Source organism: Amblyomma mixtum, chromosome 7, assembly GCF_055824585.1.
Source record: "Amblyomma mixtum isolate Tamu chromosome 7, ASM5582458v1, whole genome shotgun sequence".
NCBI classification, from domain to species: domain Eukaryota; kingdom Metazoa; phylum Arthropoda; class Arachnida; order Ixodida; family Ixodidae; genus Amblyomma; species Amblyomma mixtum.
Window position 1 is genome coordinate 92293245 of NC_143018.1, and position 26669 is coordinate 92319913.

Genomic DNA, 26669 nt, shown 5'->3' on the forward strand with positions numbered 1-26669 from the left:
AATACTGGTCCACGTCAGCGAATTGACACTTTACAACTCTGATTGCGGCCAGAACTATTTTTTTTTCGGAATGGTCAGAACATACAGTTCGCCTGGTCAAAACAACTTTAAAAAAATAATAATCCGTATCGTTAAGTGGGTTCAAAACGACATTGAAGCATATTTACATGCCTAAAACAAGTTAGAAAGGGTTTTTTTTAAGTGCATCAGGGGCGTAATCACCTATGTTTGAGCCGATATCCTTAAGTTCCGGTCTTAGGATTTTTTTGTTCGTAATGCAGCATTTCGCATGGATTACTAACCATTCTCTCATGAGCGAGAATATGTGCAATGCTGCATCTTCTTTCTTAATAAATCTCAACTGGCGACCTCTACATTTTCATTACTAAAAAGCAGACCGAAGTTCAATTCTGAGTAACATGATATCAATATATACCAGCCAGTTTCCGGTATCGCCTTGATCGGCATTCCCGGGAACACATATTGTCAGCAATGTTATTGAGACCAACTTCTTGAACAAGTGGTTGAGCACGAGCGACAGTCACTTTATTAAATTAATTCGAGCCACCAATTCGTCCCTTTCGTTCCTAGACCAAACATCTAGGACGCGTTCAAGCCTGATGCCGTGCCGAGAAGCCATGTTCAACATTCTCAGGGATAAAGTTAGAAAACTGGAAAAATGTAATACACTGTCATGGAAATACTGAAGGTAATGGTCCATTCTTCTGATAGATAGCAAAATCTTTATTTTAAAGCGTTTCCATCGATCACATTGAACAGTGAAGACTGACATAGATAACCAAAGAGGGATGTTTTTGACGATGGCAAGAACGTTAATAGCACAAAAAAGACTGGCGTCGGGTTATCTGCGGATATATTGACTTTTATAGCAAGATCTTACATTATATGAAAGAACTGCGTCCATAAACGATTTTCCGCTCAAAAATGATTTTGCGCAGAAGTGTTGGATATGTATACGCCGCAGAAAACACCAATACATGATGCTAATAATGGAGTAACTACTCATTGTAACCCACCCAATCGCAGCCATACGGCTACGAAGGAAAGCTATACAGCTTTCTCAGAAACTTCGCAGTTAAAGAAAAATTTATTCTCGTCCGGGGCCAGAACCAGGGACCACTGCTTCGTCGGAGCAGTCGCTCTACCAAATGAGCTCACCGGGACGACAAGCATACGGTAGGGCGAAAGCGAAGTGATCAATAACTCGAAGTCAGAACAGTGTTGGTCAAAGGTTTAGGGGAATCCCGCAAGATGGAGCAGATTTGTAATTGATGATATCGCTACCTCCCTACCATAAGCTTGCCGTTCCAGTCAGCCCAGCTGGTAGAGCGACCACTCCGGTGAAGCGTTTGTCCCGGGTTCGAAGCCCGGACTGGCACGAATTTTTCTATAACTGCAAGGTTTCTGAGAAAGCTATATAGCATTCCATTCTAGCCGTATGGCAGCGCTTGGGTGGCATCCAGCGTGTCACCTGTGTGTCTGCAAACTTTTTATTTGTTTTAAGGAGCAAGCCTTACTTGCCTCATTGAGCGAAAAACCTGCCTGTGTGTGTGTGTGCGTGTGTGTGTGTGCGCGCGCGTGCGCGTGTGCCTGAGTGCGTGTGTGTGCGCGGTCGTGCACGTGTCTGTACGTGTGCGCGTGTATGCGCGCGTGTGTGTGTGCGCGCGTGTGCGCGTGTGTGTGTGGCTTGGTTTGGTTTGGTTTACGGGGGTTTAACATCTCAAATCGACCCAGGCTATGAGGGACGCCGTAGTGGAGGGCTCCGGAAATTTCGACCACCTGGGGTTCTTTAACGTGCACTGACAGTGCCATGAAGTAGAGTAGAGCCATGCAGAGGTAGAATTGCCAGCTGCGTGGCATCGGTTTACATCACGCAGCAGCTCACGACGACTACGCTCACGAAGGGAACGGATGGGTTTACGTCTTCTGATGCGTAAGCACTCTTAAGTGTCCCTACTGACTTTATTATTGGCGCCCTCGCTAGCCTTCTGGTGTCTTTCTTTTACGCTTAGAATAACAAAAAAAAAAACGATTCGAAAAACGTGATAAGATTTAAAACAAAAGCAAAGGCTTAACGGTTACTATCAAGATTGCTTATCGCACTCTGGTGAAGGGACAGAGCAGTCCATGATATACATAAAAAAATCTTGATAAAACAAGAAAGCAGGAGTGCACTCTTATAATTCTTTCGTACAAAATACGCCAAGCGGATTCAGACGCTGTGAACAAAACCGCCTCAGCTCTGGCTAAATCCACCTGCCCAGCACCTACGAAGCTCCCGACGATGAAGACAAGGCGGATTCGCTGTTTCTTCCCAAGGCACTGTTCAAAGACACTAAGCCCTCTGTAGAAAGCGAGGCAACATACCCTGAGTTCAGTACAAAGAACTCGTGTAATTCGGGAGCTACCAAGAGGGAGCGTAGGTATACAATGGATAGAGAACAAACTACAGTCTCATTACCTCAGTCGCCGCCGCCGCCACCGAGTGGGAAGAACCGAAAGCCTGCAGTGCGATTCTTCGAAGAGTGGGTGCGGACACGTTTTGCTGGTACAAATTTTCTTCCGCGTCGATTCAAGCAGTAGCTTCAAAGGTGTGTGTTTAAGCAGCGTCCTTGTTGTTGTTGTTGGCCTCGTACAATGGCGCGTGCTATTGTACGAGGTCAACAACAACAGCGCCCTTCTATTGTGCTTTTTTATCTTCTTCATTATTTTGGTTTGCTGCTTATAAATAGGGTGTTTGCAGCACTCTTACTTTTTTTCCGCTGAAAATTGCTGCAAACTGTATGCCCTAACTCTGAAGAGCCAGTTCTTCGGAGTTTTTGTCGACAATGTGGATTTGGGAGGCTTTGCTGAATGAAACCGGTAGGCATACACGGCTTCAGCGCGCCAGAAAAAGCAACCGCTCAGCCACGTGAATTATGCGGCTTGTCACGATATACATAGTTGATTAAATAGTACAAAATAACTTAACCACCGTCTTATTCGTATTGAGATAGCTCTGGGCTTAAGACAAACTTATAACCGTTCTCAAAAATATGCAGGAAGCCGGGTCTGCCTGTAGGCCACGTCATGTCTCTCGTTTTGCACAATTGCCCGTGAAAATCCTTCTTTACCGTCGGCAGTTAAAGGATTCTCGGAGTGCCACTGATTGCACGCGTTAGAAGAAAACTCTTCGAACTGGGCCGTACCCTTCCTGCAAAGGCTGTACTTGCATTGCATGATGGTGGAAGGGTACAGCTGGTAAACCAGTGGAAAGAAACGCAAACGCAAAGAAGGAACACAAAACAGCGTATTTCTCTTTTTTTTGTGTGTGCGGATGTCCTTTAGCCATATAAAAATTGAAACCGTAAAATTTCGCACTGACTAGTGTATCGCTATAGAATAAAAGGAATGCAGATTGACGACACAGCCAAAATGTGAAGGCCAGCCTGGGATGAGCGGACGGACCAGCTGGGTTTGGTGGCCCTGGCGAAAGATATTCTCAACGCGTAATGCTGTGTCGAAATAAAGTTGTTTCTCTTTCCCTCTTTCAAGAATTCGTTGTGTGAAATAAAAAGTCTCCTGACATTTCCAATACTCGTACGCTAATCTGCAGCGCAGAAGTTGATGCGTATTTATTTCTCGGCACATTTATTGAGGTGGAAGGCTTTAATGCCTCATCGTTGTAAGCAGGAGTTGTCGACAGAAATGTCAGGCTTTTGAATTGGACGAAACGGTCGTGCCGTCACAGTGCGCGAATTTCAATCGGGGTCAAGTGTACTTTGGCTAGTAACCAAGCAACCACTTAAAGGGATCGTTTAGTGATGCTCCAAGTAAGTGGGAATGAGTTTAGTTAATTGCTTCGAAGCTTAAGATCTTAACAACACATCAGTGACACAAGCAGCTACACCGCGCTTAAGGCTTTCGCCTCACCGCACTCTAGGTCAACAAAGTGCTACCCTGAATTTTTTTATTTATTCATTTACATATATTTCATCCTCTCTCTGGCCCGTGCTTGATATACCCCGGTTTAACTGGAGTACCATAATGATAAAAGTAATAAAAAGTGTTAAGCGCGCTCGGAAATATCTATGTGGTTGACGGCTAAGTTATAAAGCTCAGAGAAAAGCAAAAGCCGCCAGACTAACTTGAAGGACAATAACTAGTGATGACGCCAATAACAATGCAGTTGAGTAATCTGCCGCGTGAACTGTGAACAAGAAGTAACAAGATGTTAGCCTCGTGTGGCTGATGGCGAGTACTCAGACCTTAAAGAATCTCAATTAATACTCCGCACTGCATTTATCAATGCGCAGAGCGCCCACGGACTGTGACAAGACCACTCGCAAGGGCGTGGGACGTTGTAGGCGTCTGTAAGCGCGTGTGCGATTACGTAACTCTGCGCGTTTGCTCAACAGGCAGGAAATCTTGCTTGTTTTAATTTCTTTGGAATCACTAATTACAAGCGACACTAGTAATTAACGTTCCCACTGGGTAATTATTTATTTTTATGACGTTTATTCCATCTCAAGGTTCTTCTACGCAGACTAGTAATCTTGTTTTTTTACCGAGAACTATACACACCACTCAGCGGCATAACTAGGAACTCTCGCAAAGGCGTGCTTAAGAAAATAAAGAAATTAAGCGGATTGGGGTTGGCGTGCGAGAACCCTTCCTTGAGCGATTGACGAGGAGTTTTTATCTGGTGAACCGTACTGTCCACTATTGGTTATTGAGCGAAATAGCCGGAGGTTCCATAGTTAAGGAATCGGCAAAGCAATCGCCTGCAGAAAATTCAAACACAACACGCTGAACAATGGGCCGCGAGAATGAATACAAACCGGCATTATTCCATGAATGCTGTCGATACAGTGTGCTCGAATAGAATATCAAGGCCATTTATCTGAAGCTAATAACAGCACAAAATGGGTGTTAGCCACCCAGATATAGTGTACTGGCTAATTAAGGTATTGCGACAAATTCCTAGTAATCTTTATTCATAATGCTTGACGAATCACGAAGGTCGGCTGAAGAAGCCGAACTTAGCTGTCGGTGTTCAACACAGTCGAGATAAAAGAGGCGTGGTTTTCTCGCTGAAAGAGGGGCAGAAGTACGAGCGGAGACCAGCGAACAGAAAGAGTTCTCGAATTACCATGGAGACAATTAATGAGCTCGCACAATAGCGCGCGCACACAAATTAATTACAGCTAATCTCGACTCCGTGGCTCGTGTCCGGACAAATAATTTATTAAGGGGGAAGGGGGGGAGGCGGCCATCAAGTGTTTGACAGCTACATACAGCGAACTTTTTCAGGGCATCTTTATCATAGTAACCTCTCGTGTATAGTCCGCTGTTCTTTTTTTTTCTTATTTCTGGTGTACAGGCGGTGGGTGTGGAACTTGGACTCCAGAATTAGCAGCAACGGTCAAAAAGTCGTAAATATTTACTTATTCGTGCGCTGCTTGTGAGCACCAGTGCAGGGAAAGAACGATTTCAGCGAATAAAATTATGGGGCCGCTTAAGCCACCTGAAGAGGGCATTGTGATAGCGATATTTTCTGGATCCGTTGGGCGCGGATGGAAAGAGAGAATACGACGACATCCAAAGCAAAGTCCTCAAAATTTCTCAAAATTCATTATTCGTTTTCCCAGATTCCTCACTTTTTACTTATGAGCAGCTTGTGATAAGCCTGGATGAATTTTTCTTCTAGTCTGATCCGCAGCAAGCCCTGGCCAATCCCCCACCGTGGGTATGTGCCATTGCCTCAGAGGCAACAACAGCAACAACGACTGGCAATTTAACAGGCTGTCACTATCGTGCTGCTCGGCATGATGGCTTGGTGTTGCGCCCATAGTATTGTGTGCTGATAAGTTCCGCAGTAGCAGCGATGGCATGGACGACACTTTGAAAAAGCATTTCACCACGAAAAACGTTGCACCCATGGGATTATTGACTACTGACACAGTGTCGGGTAACTTCCCGATGTGCAAGGGGAGCCTACCCAGCCTTCACGGATCAGCTGTCGGCAGATGTGGAGCGCCAGTGCATGGCGGAACACACAATAGTAATACACAGCGTCAATGACGACACTCTTCGCACGCGCATCTGCGATGTATGTGAGCAGGAGGAAAAAAATGGTAGGGGTTTAACGTAGTTAAACCAAGTAGATGTGCGAAAGCAGGCATTCATTCTTCAGTTGGAGAGGAGACTTAAGCTTCGCCTTAAGGGTATTACGCGAGAGCTGTAGTGGGTTTATTGTCCATAAATGCAGAATTGCTCATTCTATACTTAACATTCATAAGTGCGGTGAGTCTTCATACCACTGCCATCCCAGTGGCGCAGCGGTTAAATGATGCACCATTGCACTGGTCGGTGGCTGCTTGTATCCCAGCCAACGGTAAAGAATGTGCCACCCATGTTGCCCAATTAGTTTTTGAAAGCAGGGGGGTCCACGGACCATGCGACGAGCGGTTAGATCTGGCGTAGTAGTGCTTTCGCAATAAAAAGGGGTGGTGGTTTGGCAGCGACGTCGGCCAATTAGTTTTTGAAAGCAGGGGGGTCCACGGACCACGCGACGAGCGGTTAGATCTGGCGTAGTATTGCTTTCGCAACAAAAAAAGGGGGGGGGGGGGGGAGGGGCGGCGGCGTGGAGTGCCTGCCCTGCTGGAATTCCTGATGCCATTGTCGGACATACCATACAGGCAGCTGATTGCCAGCCTGGCAGTTCGCTTGCTGATGGCAACTGCAGTGTGCACGTGCCATGTCCAAGTGGGGCCTCGATGCCTGGCGTGCGACGAGTTCTGGCTCGAAGCACCGTGCCTGCCAAGTACAAGTCCCGCTGTCGGAAGTCAAAGAGCAAGAAATCTCGACGCTCCAGGGCAAGGAGAAAGGGTGCCAACTCTATAGAGGTTGCGCCTTCAGACTGGCGCCAGACATCGCGTGTGGTTGACTCAAGTGCACGTTGGTCACCATGGCGAACATCCAGCGATTGTCGCAAAACTTAACTCCGGCCAGGTACAGTTTTACCGATTGTTTTCGGGCAGTCGACAGACATTGTTGTCGTTCAGGACACTAAGATAGAAAGTGAATTAGATACAGAGGTGGCACTGCGACCCTTTTTGACAGATTACAATTTCTCTGTGTCGCACTTGGTCGGCATTTCAGCGGTTTACCGCTTTCTGCTCTTCAAAAGAGCCTTTCTGTTTCACTTTATGTGCCAGGTGGACACAGATGGACGCTTTATATGTTGTGATTTTCGGCTGCATGATGAATCGTGAACGATCATCAACGTGTATGCCTTAGATAATCGGATGCAGTGAGCAGTTTTCTTTCATAATATCGCAACCCTTCTAGACTGTTTTAGGTATGTGGTAATCATGGATTACTAAATACATGTGCGACCCAAATGAACGTACAGGGCCTCGCCAAAACTCTGATAAGAGCACCGGTATTTCATTAGCTATCACTGAAAACGCAGGCATTGTGAAATGAGTACAATGGCGCTGGAAAACGTAGACCACCCTTACAAAAATGAACATTGAGATGCAATTAACTGTTTATAGAGTATTTATTGAGTCAATAAAAAGTCTATTAATACTCAAATCCTAATTACTTTGGTCTATAAAAAGTCAATATGTTCTTGACTGGTATGACCCAATATAAATTTAATTGACTACAAGTGAATTAAAACTCAAGCAACAAAAAATTAATTTACATCGATTTCTCACTATGTCATTAAAAAGTCAATAAGTTCTTGACTGATATGACCCAATATAAATTTAATTGACTTCAAGTGAATTAAAACTCAAGCAACAAAAATTCCATTTACAGCCCATTTCTCACGACTCATTAAAAAGTCAATATGTTATTGACTGATATGACCCAATATAAATTTAATTGACTACAAGTGAATTAAAACTTTAGCAACAAAAATTAAATTTACAACAGATTTCTCACAAATTTTAGAACCAACCGCAACAACAGCTCAAACGATTCCCATTTCAGCTGAACAGCCTTTATTCATATTATATCTGCTATGGGAGAGGTCATGATGTTGAAGTTGGTTGTAGGTTGTGACTCGGAAAAACACTGCTCATGAGGTCGCTTCGCAGTGTAAAATTTAACGTACAACTGAACACAGTATTCTTTTTTGGTACCAAGTGAGAAATGTGGTATGAAACTATCCTTAGGTTGGAATTAAATTGCACAATGTAAGGGAGAGCTCACTTGAGTTACTGATTCATAAATGTGACAGCATAATGGTGCGGAGGCAGCATTACCTGAATACCGGGCGTTTCAGCAATCACCTTCAAAAATTTTCAAAAATAGGCTTTTTGGGGTAAAAATATGGTTTGTGCTATCACCAGTGTTGGCGGACAACAGAAAGCCGGTAAATTGTCTTCAGTAAGCTGGTTTACTAATTTTAATAAATAACATTTTAATCAGTAGAGTTAGGCGCCTAGTTGCAATCAGAGATTTGTAGCTGGTCGTAATAGCCATATCAGATTTTAGAATTTGGAAAACGCGATTACCCTTGGGGCTGCGGCTCGACAAAATTTGGCTTTTTCGACTAGTTACATGCACTGGAGGGCTTGCTTTGCCTGCATGCTTTCGAAACCGAATGTATTTTCGCACGATGCAGCCAAATTTTGTCGAGCCACAGCAGCGAGTGTAATCGCGTTTTAGAAATTCTAAAAACTGATATGGCTACTACTAACGACCGGCTACAAATCTCTAATTGCAACGAATTGCCTATCTCTGATAGTTAAAAAGTTAGAAATTAGTTTACCAGCTTACTACCTAAGACAATTAACCGGCTTCCCGGTGTCCAGCGATACTGGTAATAATGTGCCGCAAAAGCCATATTTTTACCCCAAAAAGCCTATCTTTGAAAATTTTCGAGTCTTCCCTGAAAAACCTGATATTTATTACGATTGAAGATGTCAATCCAATTGGGGATTTTTACAGGTGTGGGTTATAAGGGGCCGTACACATTTGCTCACAAAGGGAGCATTCACACGTATGTACACGAGGGTAACTAAAGACTATTACAACAAAAAGGAGGCAAACGCATGAAATAAAATGGCATCATCTTGATTGGACCATAGAGTATAAGCATACAGGCTGTTGGAATGCCTCGTGAGACCAGTATTCAACACACCTATTGAGAAACCAATATACAGCATATGTACCTTGCGCCCGCGCCGCGGACTTGCTAACGCCGTTCAAATCGAGAGCGCAGGCTGGCAGGTCACGTGACAAGACGAACACATCCGGGCACCACGCGACCACGTGGGTCGTTCCGGCGTGCTGCCGTTTGTGCTCGCCGCTCGCTCGTTGGGGCATGTTTTGTGTTGTATTTATTTCAAAATCGCTGCTTCAAACTCGTGTTTGGTTTGACTTGTGATCGTAGCTTTTGGCACCGCTGGCAGTACAATTTCCAGCCCTTCTTGTGCTTCGTGAAAAAGCGACCGCGCCGGGAACCCTGCTGGCTTTTCGTCATGACAGCACGTTGGACTTCACCGATGGAAGCTGCTGCGTCTTTTATCTACCGGAACCGCCTTACAAAAGAAGAAAGCGGTTACTGGAAGGCGTCGAGTCTTCGTTTTCAGGTAAGACCTGTAATAATGCGCAGGAATGCGCGCAATTTGCCACCACGCAAATTAACCACCTAGCACTAAGGCGAGAAGAAACGGAAGAGATGAGGCGCTGCCGCCATTGTGCACGGTTATTTCTGCGGTGGCAAAATGCACTCTACATTGAGTCACTATAACTAGCTGGCCTGTCTGTGTTCACAGTGTATCCGTTGCGACGCGAACGCCGTGAAAATAAGCTAAAATCATTGTTCGACGTGGTTGTGCACTGCTGCCTGCACGCATGTTTTTCGTCGCTATCCGCTCGCAGCGGTTTGACGATAGTGCACGCAACTTGACCTGTTTAGCGTTGCATTATGTGCTGCGCGTGCACTCGTCGATACAATTTCTTGAAGTGGCTTCGTAAGCTTTGAACACACCTATGCGAGACGATTAAACCTGCTGTCGAGCTCTAGGGGTATGCTGTGTTCGCTCTGCATTCGACGCAGCTAACCCATAGCTGCCCGCCTCGGTGGCCCATAGTGCGCGTCATTCGGTCTCTGGCGCTGCATACTGCGCTACGCGAGTACGCGTCAGGGCTCGGAATTTGATATAGGCACCCTGCACCCGCCAGGCACCGCCACCGTCGAGGCTGCGTTCAGCTCCCCCGCGCGGCCAGTTCCTCGTCCCTGTCAGCAAGGCTCGCCCCGCGACAGCGAAGGGATGGCGTCTGCTAGCGGCTGCCGCTGTTCGTAGAGGCGGGATTTTGACCTATTCATTCATGAGGCTGAGAAATTATTTCGAGGAGCGAACGTCAGGAAAGGAACGAAGCTTTTTGAAGCAGGCCATGTACACACTGTGAAAGAGGTGGTGTCGTGCGACGGGAGCGAAGTAGCAGCCCGGTGCATTGCGCAGACTAGGATCACTGCGCCACCGAAAACGATCAAATTAACGCTTATAAATATTTTTTATGTAATTCCTGTCAGCGCTGCACTCTCACTCAATTTATTTTTTATGTAGCTATCTTTCAGTGGACAGCTTGTAGCCGCGAGCTGCAGTTGCAAGGCAGGCAAATGTAAACACGCTGCAGCCGCTACCGTGTTTGTGGAGCGGTGTGAAACGCTCTCCAAAACGAGCCGCCCGCAAGCTTGGGGTGTTCCTGCATTACAAAGGCTTACCCTAAACTTTCAAAGACGGCCAGGCGGCACAACATTGAAGGTAATTAGAAAACTCCAGTTTTTGAGCGAACGGCGCAAACCTGACTTCATAACATTCTCGTTTGCCGTACCTTCGGTGTTCGATGGGGAATACCCTGTTCAAACTACGCCTTGAAATGATGTGCCCATTGCGTAATCCGCCACTCATATTTTCTCTTTTTCAGCAACTGCCAGGCCATTATCGCTACAACACGTGCGTCAGTATTTTGGTGATGTGAGATGTCAAATGAACGAGCTTTTGCAAGCAGAAGAGAATGCAAGCTGCAGCGAAGCGCCTGTGCGCACTGAAACTCCCGCAGAAAACATAAAACTTTTTGACTGGGATTCTGCAAAAAAGAAGTATCCCGGCTATTTCATGCAGGATTCTTGCACAAATTTGAGCGTGTGCTCAAAAAACGAAATTTCATTGCAAGGTTTGTTTAATTTCTACGCATTTAGTAAAAGTACCCTTACTCTTCGACATTAGGATATGTGATTATTGTATTAAATTATCACCCAGTCGTTCAGACGTGGAGGCAAAGAATTATCAGAAACATGTTGCCGTTGCTGCTGAAATCGTGCCTTTACTGTCGAAAAAGACGCTGGACAACAAGGCGCAGTGGTAGCGAGCAAGGATTCTGCGCGTAGCTGGAACTAAGGTAAACGATTCTTTGCAGCGCAAAATTTGGGCGTCTTCGCAAGGTGTGACTGCGGGGAGTTTCGGCGTGGCTTTTTAAGCCCACATATTATTGACAGCCAAGTCAATGACCGGAAATCGTGGATGCAAGAAGCGGGAAGGATTCCCAGTAGCATTTCTCCGAGTCTGCTGAATTTGCCATGGGTCAAAAACCTGTCTAGGAGGTAATGCATATGTGTCAAGTAAGCGTCTTCCGCACGGGTTTGACCATTGTTTGACCAGAAACCGCGCGCGCGTGTTGCCCATCGCGAAGGGTGGGCCGTTTCTCAACGTCGCGTTGGAAATCCATAAAACCTTGTCCGAGGCGAATTTATATATGTATTATTGCATCCTACAACACAGCAATGTGTCCTGCTGTTGTTAAGTGCCATTTTCTGTTCGGGAAGGAGGCGCACAACTGCTTCGCGACAGCGCGCGCAACACAGCAGGAGCTGTCGGGCTGCCCCCGCCTTCCTGACAGGGACGCGCGCGCCGCGGCCAGTGGCGCGCGCGTCGCGCTGGAGTTAGATGCGCAGGGTGCCTATACTCTGCTCGATACGACATCGAGTCGTGTTCGCTGCAGCGGACTGTCCGGCACCAGACCCGCCGCGGTGGCTCAGTGGTTGCGGCGCTCGGCTGCCGGACCCGATAGACGCGGGTTCGATACCGGCCGCGGCGGCCGAATTTTGATGGAGGCGAATTCTAGAGGCCTGTGCACTGTGCGATGTCAGGGCACGTTAAAGACCCCAGGTGGTCGAAATTTCCGGAGCCCTTCACTACGGCGTCCCTTATAGTTCGGGACGTTAAACCCCAATAAACCAAACCAAACCAAGCGATACGCGCTACTGGCCACTGTGGCGGGCGGTTAATCGCGTTGGAGTCAAAGGCAGACTGAATACGTCGTCCTCCAAGGCTGAACTGTCGGTGCAATCGCCTTGCAGTGGTGTCTTACAGGCTCAAAAAGCCACATCCAGTAACAGGCTGTATGAACGCGTATTCGCGTAAATAGAGGAGTGATGCGGCTTCCCCAATGAGAAAACTGCCTGTTCGATCATTAGTGTAGCCGTAAAGTGCTTTTAGTGGCAGGCGACCGTGAAGAAAAATCATTGTTAGATGTTGAAGAATAACCAGTCCAAAAATAGGCTCGAGCACTTTGCAGCCTTTTCTAACAGCCCTTTCAGATTAATTATTTCTGAAGAACCCTAAACAGTGCAGAGCTTATTGTGGATTCAAGTGTGAGCAAGGTAACTTTTGTCTGTTTAAACATTGCTTTGTGTTTGTGTGAAACTGGCAGTACGAATTCTTACCCATTAACACAGTCATTGTGGGTACGTCATCTTCCATAGATTGCACAGGTGAAATTCAAATTATGATGTTATGCAGGTGAAGTGCCTGCTGTCCAATGGTGAAGAGGTCTGAAAAGAGCTGTCACTGAAAAGGAAGTCTCCGCTGTCCAACTGTGGGGCTGTCTTCCTTGTCTGTGCCCGTTCAACGTGTATTGCAGAACACATGTAAGTACTGAGTTTTCTAAAGTGCGTTTTTCTAGAACTCTGTGTTGAGATCAGTGTGTTGCACCAGTGTGCTTTGAACCAGTGTTGACGGCATATGTTGGCATTTGCCTTTGAAATAGTATATGTGTGTTTCTTCTCAATAAGGCGTCATCCAATACTGCAACTTTGATTCTGGATTTGAAGTGGCGGGCTACAGAGCAGCATTTTAAGGCGATATTACAGCAGGAGGACAGCCTTGTTATCCTTCTACTGTAATACCTGTGTCACATAGCACTCCTCCTAAACAGTTGTAGCCGTAGGATAACTTTCATTCTTCTACTGTAACGCCAGTGTCACATGACACTCCTCAGAGACCCATTGTAAGAGGCTGCGCAAAAGAAACCAGGATGAAAGGGAAGACACGTATACCAAAGGACGAGCGCTGAAGTACCAACTGGTAGTTCAGCATCCTGGTTTCTTTTGCGCTGCCTCTTACAATGATGCTTAACCGACTAGCCCACACAAAGTTATTGATCCTCAGAGACCTTCCCAGCGAAGGCATCTGATTTCACTTGAGGAGCAAAATATGAAAGGCATTAATAGTAATTTAACTGTAAACCTTAAGATTTTTGCCATTTCGGTGAGTATACTTGCTCTAATTCACATATATTTGTCTAGGAGATTGTAGCGACCTGGTTGACTCAGATTTTTGGCTTGCTACCTGATGGCATGGCTAAACAACTCGAAAAGAATAGGATATAAGACATGAATGCATGCTGCACTAACAACTGTTTACATTATCAGTTTTCCACATTATATGGGTTGCACTGTATATACTCAGAAATAGAAAGGAGCCAAGTACAAAGAAAAGCAAACCAAACAACAAAGAGGTAAAATGCGAAATGTTACCCTCTTTTTCTCATGCACTTAGCAGCAATGGTCATAGTGAAAAATAGCATAGCAATAAAGAAGCACTTGGCTTGTAACATGCGCACCTTTTTGGAAATACTAGAGTGTAGTGGTGCTTTTGCCATTCTAAGAAACTGGCTTGTCTGGCATGGCTCTGCATCTTGATGTGACTAATTGCATCATGTTTTGTTATGAAGGCTAGTGCGTTTTAGTGCTGGTTATTGCATTACTATTTCTACTTCCTCTGTCTACTAGTGAGTCGTCAGTGTGTGTTACACTTCCTTCTTTATCACATTTAAATTTTTTGGGTATTGCACATTTCAGTGTTGTGTCAAGGGCATGTGGAAAAGCTGGAATTACAGAATTGCTCTTAGCAAGCCCAGCCTCTTTTGTGATATACAGGCAGTGATCCTACTGTTGCATACTATTTTTATTTTTGAATATTTGCTATTACACACACTAATCTGTGATTTTCATCAGCATGAAATCATTTTCCTAAATGATTTGTGCAGTTAACGTTATAAAAAGGCAAAGTACACAATTACCGTTTTCACTTCTTTCTTACATCGGAACCTACTACTATTGCATGACACCATCATTGTGAGGGCGTAAGTTTTGTGTTCATTTTAAACAACTACATGATTTCTGACTTGCATGCTTCAACAGGCATGAAAGCATATTACCATATGACACTATGCAATCAACAAATGCAATTCGATCTGGGCCGCGCCGGTGTAATGTCGATGGAGGCAAAATCTAGAGGCCCGTGTACTCTGCGATGTATGTGCACATTAAAGAACCTGAGGTGGCCAAAATTTCTGGAGCCCTTCACTGCGGTGTTCCTCAAAGCCTGAGTCGCTTTGACGTTAAACCCGCAATTAACGCCTCATTCCTGGCTGTGACTATAGCATAGAAATTTTATTCCTGTGTTCTGTTTCCTGCAGGTGCATTCATTTATTGCTTCGAGATTGAAAAGGCTGTGTACAAACTCTGGACGGAATCCAGAAGGATGCAGTATTTCTGAAGCGGGCCACCACAACTGTGTGGTGAAGAGAAGCAGTGGTACAGCGCAGCTTCATTGGCAGCTGCTCAGGAGAAGGATATTGGAAGGCAAGGAAAAGGCTCTACAGAAGACACTCACGCAAGTGAAAATGGATGCACTCACAGGTGATTACTGGTTTTAGCTGGATTTAGCACAGAAGTATATATTCACTCCGTCAGTGTATTCGAGAATTGCAACTCAGGATTTGTTAGTGGTTTATTAGGAAGCACAAAACAAAGGGTAATAACAAATGTATGGGATGGAAGCTAGTGACCAATTCACTGTAGGTATGTCATCATGTGAAGGTTTGTGTAGAAGAGGTTAATTGATGGGAATAGTTTGTAGCTCATGTGAGGGACAGTATAAATAGCTTAAATGGCGAGGTTCTGAGACCAATGGGGCAGTGCATGAGCAGAAAAACTAGCCAGGAGTTAACAAATTTTCATGAATGCTCAGCTTTCATGCTTTAGAAATAAGGCTGTTGGTATTTGGCAGCCATGTGCTGTGAAGCTCGGTATTTTAAAAGTGTTGAGGCCTAAGAGATCTGATTCAGTGTTGGCATTCATGGGTGCTGTCACATTAGCCATCCTCCTTTAATGCAAATAGCAGCATTTGCTAGTTGTCTTTGCAATGGGATCATTGTAGCAGTGTATATCATAATAAATATATAATTTTTCTCCCTTAATCTTCAGGCACTGTCGCTACACACAAATGGATTCAAGCTGCCATCAAGGCAATGAAAGATATTCGACTTTCTGAGAAAAGATGCACGCTATGACGCGAGGGGCCTCCAGTGCGACTCATTCGCTTCTTTTGTCTACTAATAAAGCTAAGGTTGCTCTTAGGCAAATGTGAGCATTTTTTTTTGTTCTTTCAATACATACTTGCTCTTCGTGCTTCTCAAGAACATGAATCATGTAATACTTATTTGCATGCTGCTACGTACATACTACCGTGCTCAAATTTGAGAGACCCCTGTGAGTTCTTGCCGAATTTTACCAAACTGCATGTGGGCGCCGCCTGACGAAGCAATCCTGTTGTCGAGACCGATGCCCATATGCAATATGGCACGTTTCAGCATGCACTTGCATTGGTTTCTTAATTTTGCTCACGATAGTATGTCCAAACATTGAGCATCACTATGAACACATGTTAGGTAACAAATTTGTTTCTGGATGGTTCACCCTTCCTTTGACATCATCATCCCGGAATGCTACACCAACCGCACCAGGAAACAGTAAACCAAAGCACACCAGAGCTGGTATCAGCCGGCTGAGTCACACCAGATGAGAACACACTATGCCATGTCACAGAACTCATTTATGAAAATCTGGTCTCGAAACACCAGGAAGGGTAATTCGCCAATTTTCTTTTGTGCGAGTGTATCGCAGTGTTGTGATTTTGAGATCACCACACGCACATAGCGGATGCACTATGTAGCTCGGAACACTGTGGCAAGGTAATAAACAACCAGTAAACTTTCGACTGGATGTATTTAGATCTTTTAATAAACAGTCAGTTAAATGTGAACTGCAGGTCAATTAAATAAAAATGCCAAGTAATAAACTGGCAATTAAATGTGAACTGCAGGTTTATAAACAGTCAGTTAAATATGTATTGCCAGTCAATAAAATCTCTATTTAGATCTATTGAGTTAAATTAATAAACTGCCAATTGGAATGCGGTGGCCAATTTTAAATTGAAACTCAACACAAAAAAGTCTATAAACTGTCAATTAAACCACAAAAGAGTTCATAATAAACTGGCAATTAAATGTTAACTTAATATGAATTCAGTGTTAATTGACATGCAATTAAATGTGAACTGCAGGTATATAAACAGTCAGTTAAATATGTATTGCCAGTCAATAAAATCTCAATTTGGATCTATTGAGTTAAGTTAATAAACAGTCAATTGGAATACGGTGGCCAATTTTAAATTGAAACTCGACAAAAAAAGTCTATAAGCTCTCAATTAAACCACAATACAATTTATTGCCGAGAGTCAATAAGTATTTAATTAAAACTGGGTAGAAATTTTTGTAAGGGCAGAACACGCAAAAGACAGGACAAGCGCCAACGTGTTCTAGTCCTCGTTTTCCTGCGCCATTGTATTCCTTTTACGATGTCTGTTCACCAACTAGCTCAATCTAAAGTCTTGCTGAAACCGCAGGTGTATATGATGCCGGCTAGTTATCCACCTTCACATATATTAGTGAAGCCCCACATTAACGTCTTGATTTCTTATCTCTCTGATCATGCCATAGTCATTGCGGGGCTCGGAAAATATGCCCGTTTCAAGTTCCAGCTGCTGTGGGCACTGTGGAAGCTTAATTCTTCGTCGCTAAACGAAGAGGACTTTAAGAGCAAGTGAGGAGAGCTTTGGAAACTTGCTTGACTATGGGCATTGCTTGATCTGAAGTCTTGGAAATGTGTAAGCAACACGTTCGTTGCATAGTTATTGAGATCACCTCCATCAGGTTTGCATTTAATATGATGACGAGAAACGGTTGCATCAGAGGTTTTATAATTTTGGCGAGGTTTCTCGTTTGTACACAAAGGAAATGTTTACTATAAAGTGTCACCTTCAAGAGTTCGATGTCGAACGCTTTCACTCTGGCGAGCCAATTTGACAGGTCTTGCGTGATGAGCGTCGCCACGTGGCTGCCAAGCGAGTCTCTCAGCTTTACTGAGGTGGCACCCTGGTCACAGTTACAGATGCAATAGTTACCAAGTTTGAAAATCCCTAAACCTCTCTTTTTGCTGCCATTTCAAGCACTGCTGGTGATGATTAGGCCGCTTTTTTAATCTGAGTGTACTGTAATAAGTGCTCATTTAACTATCGGTGAATATGGTCTATCGACAATAGACCATATTCACGGTATAAATCAGGTGATAGAGAAATGCGCATAATATAACCAGCCCCTATATATAGCGTTCATTGATTACGAGAAAGCATTCGACTAAGTAGAAACCTCAGCAATCATGCAGACATTGCAGAACCAGGGTGTAGAAAAGTGTTATGCGAAAATATTGGAAGATATTTATAACGATTGCACAGCTACCATAGTTCTCCATAAAGTAAGCAATAAAATTCCATTAAGAAAAAGGTGTCCGGCAGAGAGACACGATCTCGCCTATGCTATTCACTGCCTGTTTGCAGGAGGTATCCCGCGGCCTGAATTGGGAACAGTTGGGGACAAGAGTTAATGGAGAATACCTAAGTAATCTGCGATTTGCTGATGACATTGCCTTGCTAAGCCACTCTGGACATGAACTGCAAAGCATGATCAATGAATTAGACAGGCAGAGCAGAATGGTGGGGCTAAAAATTAACATGCAGAAAACCAAAATAATATTCAACAGTCTAGCAAGAGAACAGCAGTTCGCAATTGATGGCGCGGTGCTGGAAGTAGTAAGAGAATATGTCTATTTAGGGCAGGTAGTGACAGATGATCCGGATCATGAGAGGGAAATAACTAAAAGAATAAGAATGGGGTGGAGCGCATATGGCAGGTTCTCTCAGATCATGAATGGCAGTTTACCAATATCCCTCAAGAGAAAATTATAGAACAGCTGTATCTTACCGGTACTCACCTATGGGGCACAAGCGTGGAGGCTAACAAAGAGGGTTCAGCTTAAGAAAAACGCAGCCAGCAATGGAAAGAAAAATGATAGGTGTAAAGTTAAGAGACCCGAAGCGGGCGGAGTGCGTGAGAGAAGAAAGGCGAGTTAATGACATCCTAGTTGAAATCAAGAGGAAGAAGTGGGCATGGGCAGGGCATGTAATGCGAAGGCAAGATAACCGCTGGTCCTTAAGGGTGCACTGAAGAGGAATCTGAACTTGTCTTTTTGCCGCGGGAACTCGATCTACACGTTCCGAGCTTTCTTAGAAACTGCGATTTATTGCCCTGTGTGGCCGATTTCCCTAATTAAATCGAAGTAACGCCTGGCTCCCGCCTTTTTTTTTTTTGAATTCTCCCTCGTACGGTGGGCGCAGTCGACCAACGCGTGGAGTGCCTTTCAGCCAGTCCCGTGGCGGCTTGCCGCTCTGCCATCGGCGGAGTAATACGTAGTAGTCCGTAGTAGCAAATAGTCCGCGCGTATTTTATTTCTGCAGGCTTATTTCGCGGCTATATTATCTGCGAATGAAACTATTTATTCATGGAAACCTAAAAAACAATATAAAACGAAAGTAAACCCTCCACAGAGCTGGCTGAAAGGAATTCCATGCGTTGGTTGACTCCGCCCACCGTACGAGGGAGAATTCAAAAAATAAAGGCGGGAGCCGGACGTTAATTCGATTTAATTAGGGAGATCGGCCACACAGGGCAATAAGTCGCAGTTTCTAAGAATGCTAGGAACGTGTAGATCGAGTTTCCGCGGCAAAAACACAAGTTCAGAATCCTCTTCAGTGCACCTTTAAGGGTAACGGAATGGATTCCAAGAGAAGATAAGCGTAGCAGGGGGCGGCACAAAGTTTGGGGGACGGATGAGACTAAGAAATTGGCAGGAAGAGGGTGGCCGCAACAGCCGAAGAACATGGTTAGTTGGAGAGACATGGAAGAGGCCTTTGCCCTGCAGTGGGCGAAGTCAGGCTGATGATGATGATGATTAAGTGAAGGTTTTAAGTTTTTGATTGCCGCTTTCAAAACCCGAGAGTTGAAGACGTCAGAGGGGAGTCTTGCAAGACATCAAAATCCGTTGTACCTCCTGTCCTGCTGCAGATTTTAGAGACCTATAATAATGCTGAATTTTTGCAGTTATTTAGCAAAAGTCACATTTTCTTAATACCAAAAACTTATGATAACGAAAACATCCGATTTGTTGGTGGCTACAGATCTATTACGCCTCCTAATGTTGATAACACTTTCACTAAAGCCCCGCCGCGGTGGCTCAGTGGTTAAGGCGCTCGGTTGCTGGCCCGAAAGACGCAGGTTCGATCTCGGCTGCGGCGGCTGAATTTCGATGCAGGAGAAATTCAAGGGACCCGTGTACTCTGAGATGTCAGTGCACGTCAAAGAACCCCAGGTGGTCGAAATTTCCGGAGCCCTTCACTACGGCGTCCCTCATAGCCTGAGTCGCTTTGGGACGTTAAACCCCAATAAACCAAACCAAACTTTCACTAGAGTCCTCCGAAATCGGCTACAGCTTGCAATGTGTACTTTCATTGGACCTCATTAAGCATATGGTTCGAGGGGACGGTCAACACAGACGAATCTGCATGTAGCGCATACGATGTGGCAGTATTACAGTGACGCTCATGAACAACTAGCACTGCTGGAAATTCGCCTCGCAACGGCATTTGGTTGAGTGTGCCATTCATTCCTTTTTTCTCTTTTCAATCGCGTCAATCTTTGTTCAGCTCTTTCTGGCTGTATACGCCTTTGTTACAAAAACTGTTCCATGCGCTTGGTTGTTAATGGGGGTCTCCCCAACCAGTCGCTTTCAGTCCTCCGTGAAATAATGTTGCTCACTGTCCCGCTCTTGTCCGTAGTATTATTGGAGCCACTTTGCATAAATGTTGTAACCAGTACAGCCGTCAGTGGTTTTCGCATTATGAGTCATGAACCTAAGGTATCAGATTGCGCACATGACCTCGCGTTCTTCTACGTTGATAAGTCAAGCATCGATGGGTTATTATTTTAATGGAGGTCTTTCCTTCAGTGTCAGGAGCTCGGATTAATCGTTCTAACAGTCGCCGTCTATGGTTCAGTCTGCGGAGATCGACACCTGCTAAATATAGTGATGTGGCATGGTCATGTACGACACACAAGTATCTTGGCATCCCTATTAGTTGCAGGCTAAGCATGGTGCACATTATACTGGACAGACATGTACAGGGTCTGTTCTGAAAGTAGTAGGACTGGTTTTTTCCTGGGCGAATGGGTGGACGAGAGGTGGTCTGCGCGTGCATGATCGTTTAAGGGGGATATTGGGAATGCTGGGGAAAATCGGCAGTCGGCTCTCGGCCGTTGAAGAGAGGAGGTCGTTTGTACTGTGAACCCCTGTCGAAACGTCTCGTCACGCAGAATCATCGAGTGTTTACGGGATCAGCGATACGCGATCAAATTTTGAGTAAATCTTGGTAAAACGGGCAAAGAGAGACACAACATGATTAAGGAGGCCTACGATGAGGCTTCCATGGGTAGATCAGGTGGTTTTTGAGTGGCACAAGCTGTTCCGAGAAGGTAAGGAAAGAGTGGAGGAAGACGACCGCTCCAGACGCCCTTCGAACAGCAAGACCAACGAAAATGTGTAGGGAGTGAAACATTTACTTAGCAATGATCGCAGAATTAGTATCAGAATGATTGCTGAGGACTTGAGCATTCCTCAAACCCAAGTTTTTGAGATCGTGACAGAAAACTTATCCATGAGGAAATCGTGCGCGAAGTTGGTGCCGGGAGTGTTGTCAGAGGAGGAAAAGGCCAACCGCTAGGATCTTCTTCATCATGTGAATGAGGACCCCGATTTTTTGCCCAGCACAAGGCCGCAACGCTGTCTCAGCCCCCCTACAGCCTCGACTTCGCCCCGCCAGACTTTTTTCTATTCCCGAGAATAAAATCGACGCTCGAGGGGAAACATCACGGATCGGTAGAGGTGGTTCAACAGGCCGTGACGAGGGAGCTAAACGGCATTCCGGTCCAGGCGTTCCTGGAGGCGTACGAAAACTGGAAAACTCATTGGCAGCAGCGTGTAGGTGCGGAAGGGTGCTACCTTGAAAAATTGTAATTGTTTGTACTATTCTTTTGAATAAATTTTGTTTAAAAGAATGAGTCCTACTACTTTCAGAACAGACCATGTATGTGAACTCTGCAGCGCTATGCTGAGACGTGCCTCCCAAGGTTTAGGGGTCAGTGGTAGGGATCGCTCACCAAGTTGTGAGTTTTTCATAATAAAAGTAAGCAAGTATATATTTATATGCCTATATTTAGGTGTATACATGCATATAGCCGTAAGGAAATAGGCATTTCGTGGCTTGTAGAGCGCCCAACACGCTGCACACCAAAGAAGTCAGCTAGTGGGGTATACAGGCTGTATTTTTTTCTTCTTCAAGAGGGCTTCTTTTTAAGGTCCCTAATTGTTTAAGCGATCCTACTTGTAATATGTCTTATTGATATGCAACGCTCTTTTTCATTTCTATTAGCGCATCTGTGCAGCCTGAGGAGACTTGGAGGCCTTCTCAGGATGACTCGCACCTAGGCTGTTTGTAGCGAGCGCCTTGTTTGCAAAATCTTAACTGGGTTGTGCATCTCTAAGCGAAGTGCGTGAACCTGAAATAACACTCAGCTGCTGGTGCAGCGTTTTGCCTGTCAGAGTTTCTTTTCGGTAATGAAGCAACCAGCCTCTACAAGGCCTCTGTTACCTTTACAATGGTAGCCAAGCATGTTTTCTGTGGAATAAAAGCAAGAGCAAAACCAATCCAAGCAGCGCTGTTCACAGCGGCTGTAATCGCCCGACAGGAACGTCTGCGCTGACCATGAACCACCCCACTCGCAGCGTGCAAAGCGGTCCAGACAGGAGAATGAGTGCATTGACTCCACTGAAGAGGGCTCTAGCGGGAGCAATGCTTTGCACGTGCGGACTACGTTAGCTCACTTCTGATTTTACCGCCAAGAATTCGTTTCATACAAAACAAAATGCGGTGCTCAAAGTGATCAGTCTCCATTTCAGCTTCAAAACCGAAAGATACGCTCGTGTCGCAAGCCTCATTGTAGTGAGGGGCATCTCATCATAACGGGCCTCTCCGAGAGCAATAAAGACGTTCTTATACTTATTGTCTTTTCTCTTGTCTTTAACGATCCTGAGATGACCAGCTTCTGAAGTCTTGAACAAGCCATGTGTCGCAAGCCTTTTAATAATTTTAATTTATTTCGCGCATAATGTTTCCGTCCTTATGAAAGTTCTCTCGTTCTGGGCCATCAATTTCCCTTTCGCGAAGTGGTGCTCATTTCGCCTTTTTCCACTTCTCATTCGATTTTTCCTCGTTCATTTTGTGGATCCCTCTTCATGAGATCACCTTCTGTCCGGTGAAAGATGCAGCAGTCTTGCAACTTGAATGCGTATTTATCACCAGTGGTGGCCTTTGTTTTAGGACTATGAGTAAGATCTCTTTTCTTAGGTGTAATAAGAAGGCAGCCTCCTCGTATCGCAAGCCTTATTTTCATGATGGGATTCCCATTCGCTGCGGGCAGACGGCGATCATTAGCACTTTCACTGTGACATATATTTTCGTACCCTTTAGCCAAGTGCCTCGTGCTCCACAGGCGGGCTACCCTAAAATTTTATTGGTATAGTGCCGTCAGCCATCACTGAGCGACTGCTTAAATCAGCTTCCATGAACCGTAACCAGGTGACAATAGCGGCATTATGTTTGTGCTTTTCGTGGTGCCTCTGAAATTGATGAACTGCGCCATGGGGTCATAGCGTGTCTCACCATTCGTTATCCTCTGGAGGGATTCTTAGTATTTCTTCATTGGCTCTAAGCATTCGTTGCGGCACTGCTTGCATACAGGAACGTGGCCCACCGGTGAACCACGAAGCAGTGAACTTATTCAAAAGTGAGCTGATATTAATTTCTTGCGGCTGGTCATATTCTTTACTTACCTTCAACAAGCCAGCTTTATCTTTAAAATGCAGAGAATATTGCTTAAGTTTACAGATTAGTTCCCACACTGCATTGTAAAAGAATTCCATTTAGATTGAACGCAGCAAAAAGAGGAGGATGACTGTACAATGACATTTTTTTTGTCCGCCGTAGCATTATATGCGGTTTTCTCAGCCTCCCCACATAAATAACATGTTCGGAGTAATAAAAAGTATGGAATTTAGATCCAGAAACTATTCACTCGAAAATTGCCACCATTACTTGTATCTCCTGTCGGGTTGATCGGTCAAGGAACCTTCCGGAGTGCAACTGCGCCATCCAGTATTGCAACATTGATTTTCCACTTCCTGGCAGTTTCAGGTGCTGTACATGCAGTACGCTACAAGTTTCAAGCCAAGCCGAAATGAATGAACAAGATAAATATTCGTTAAAGAGAAGAGAGAGCGTGGTATTGCACTAAAAAAGATACATTTTTGAGGGAAGGTCTGGATTCTAAGTAATATTAGAAGAATAGGATCAATGTGAAAGGATCTTCAAAAGATTTCAACATCAGTAATTTGTAATAGAGTTTATTTTCACTGTACCGCCCTAGCAATTATCAAATCAACATTTTATTCTTTCTCTTTGCACATTTCGCAGTGCTGAGAACAATTTCTCCTAAGTATTCCTTAACGCGATCAACTTCCTGTCGATTAAGCCCCATTCTGGAATTGAAATCTATGCTAGCGCTCACGGCTAGACAAGCCAAGTAACGTTTTTTCTTCCCCCTAGAATCTCAAAGCTCTGTGAGACATAAAAGATGTGCCCTCATTACTGGCGATAGATAGTTTTTTACAATAACCTGCAAAATCATATCACCATTTCTGCACTTCCTTACAGCTTGGCTTACACCAGATTGACTTTTACATGTCTATTAAAAAGTCAGAAAGTGTAAACAGATCCTCACCTTTTTCTTCAATTTAGCTTATTTTACTACGTTGTTAGGACAGTAGCATTGTACTCTACCATTTAGAATAGTATAACGTATGATTTGAAGAGTGTCAAAATAAAGTCACACAGGGTCACAAAGTCACTAGTCAAAATGAAGTCACACACAATAAAGTCACATCAACTGCCCCTCTCACGGCAGTTGATGCCGGTAATCGACGGTGCATAAGCAAAATTGTTCAACTGAAGTTATGGCTTAAAACTGTTTCTAATAACTCTCCCTACAATATTTCCTGATTTAGAAATATTTCTAGTCAATATTAAAATAACGGAACAAGCCTTTACGCTAAGTATTACTTGAAACACGGCGGTTGTATGGATTTTAGTGGAAGTTGATGGAATCAAGAATAAGTAACACAGCACCTCAAGTCCTAATGTGCCAGTTTTTCTTACCATTTGAGTCCGATACTGAAATGCAGTATTTCTATTGGTTTCTGAGGTATTTTGAGTCATTCAGCTATTAATTAATGTCCTACTTTGGCTAGGTAGACGACACAGTATAGATGCCCTTAAAAATGCGCCACGCTTGGTAACGTGATATTGTCGCGAGTGGAAGATAAAGACGAGGAGTGTTTTGCCGCGCGCCGACGACGACGTTGCTGCTGGTGGACCGCCCTGTTTTTCTGTGCTCCCTGTCTTCACCCGTTCTCGCCGCCGGCCTGTACGTCAAGCCGTGACATTTGGTGGAGGTGCGGGGCAAAACACTCCTCGTCTTTATCTTCCACTCGCGACACCTAGTGTCGCGAGTGGAAGATAAAGACGAGGAGTGTTTTGCCCCGCACCTCCACCAAATGTCACGGCTTGACGTACAGGCCGGCGGCGAGAACGGGTGAAGACAGGGAGCACAGAAAAACAGGGCGGTCCACCAGCAGCAACGTCGTCGTCGGCGCGCGGCAAAACAAAGGGAAACCATCCAGGAGCAAGTGCGCGAAATGATACGCGACGACGTCATCCAGCCATCCAACAGTCCGTGGTCCGCACCTGTAGTGCTGGTCAAGAAAAAAGACGGGACCCTTCGATTTTGCGTTGACTACCGGCGACTCAATAAGGTGACCAAGAAGGACGTGTATCCACTCCCACGCATCGACGACACCCTCGACCGTCTTCGTCATGCCCGCTATTTTTCGTCCATCGACTTGAAGAGTGGATACTGGCAAATTGAAGTGGATGAGCGCGACCGCGAGAAGACCGCATTTATAACCCCGGATGGCCTGTACGAGTTTAAGGTGATGCCGTTTGGCCTGTGTACAGCGCCCGCGACATTTCAACGAGTCATGGATACTGTGCTAGCCGGCCTGAAGTGGCAGACATGTCTCGTGTATCTGGATGACGTCGTCATCTTCTCAAGCACTTTCAGAGACCATCTGGTGCGTCTTGAAGCAGTTCTTCAAGCTCTTCTGAACGCCGGACTTACGCTCAAGCCTTCGAAGTGCCGCTTCGCATACAGTGAACTGAAGTTCCTTGGCCATATCGTCAGCCAAGTGGGTGTGAAGCCAGATCCCGAGAAAACGGCTGCCGTTGCATCCTTCCCTCCACCGTCGGACAAGAAGACCGTCAGAAGCTTTCTCGGTCTTTGCGCATACTTCAGGCGTTTCGTTCGAAACTTTGCCCAGATTGCGGCGCCACTTTACCGCCTTACGAAGGATAGCGTTGCCTTTGAGTGGAACGAGGAGCAACAATCAGCATTCCACCAATTAAAAGACGCCCTTGCAACATCCCCCATACTAGGCCATTTTGATCAAGACGCCGACACTGAGCTCCACACGGACGCCAGCAACAAAGGACTAGGAGCAGTGCTTGTGCAATTCCAGGATGGCGCTGAGAGGGTTATTGCGTATGCCAGCCGAGCTCTTTCGCAGGCGGAGGGAAATTACTCGACAACTGAAAAAGAGTGCCTCGCTGTCATCTGGGCCATCACCAAATTCCGGCCCTATCTGTACGGTCGCCCTTTTTGTGTCGTCACCGACCACCATTCGCTGTGCTGGCTCGCCAATATTAAGGATCCCGCAGGCCGCCTTGCTCGGTGGAGCCTTCGGCTACAGGAGTACGACGTCACCATCACCTACAAGTCCGGCCGCAAACATCATGATGCTGACTGCTTGTCTCGAGCCCCTGTGGAGCCGGCACCGAGCGGCGAAAATGACGAAGAGGACGGCTTTCTTGGGGCATTGGACACGGCAGATATGGCTG

The 26669-nt window shown here is 45.3% G+C and overlaps 1 long non-coding RNA gene across 1 annotated transcript; it reads left to right on the plus strand.

The window, feature by feature from the left end:
- The first annotated feature begins 9265 nt into the window (after positions 1-9265).
- Positions 9266-15640, plus strand: LOC149336844 (uncharacterized). Its single transcript, XR_016284339.1, has 4 exons — positions 9266-9611; positions 12828-12955; positions 14788-15010; positions 15578-15640. It is a non-coding gene; the product is annotated as an uncharacterized LOC149336844 (long non-coding RNA).
- Positions 15641-26669: the final 11029 nt, after the last annotated feature.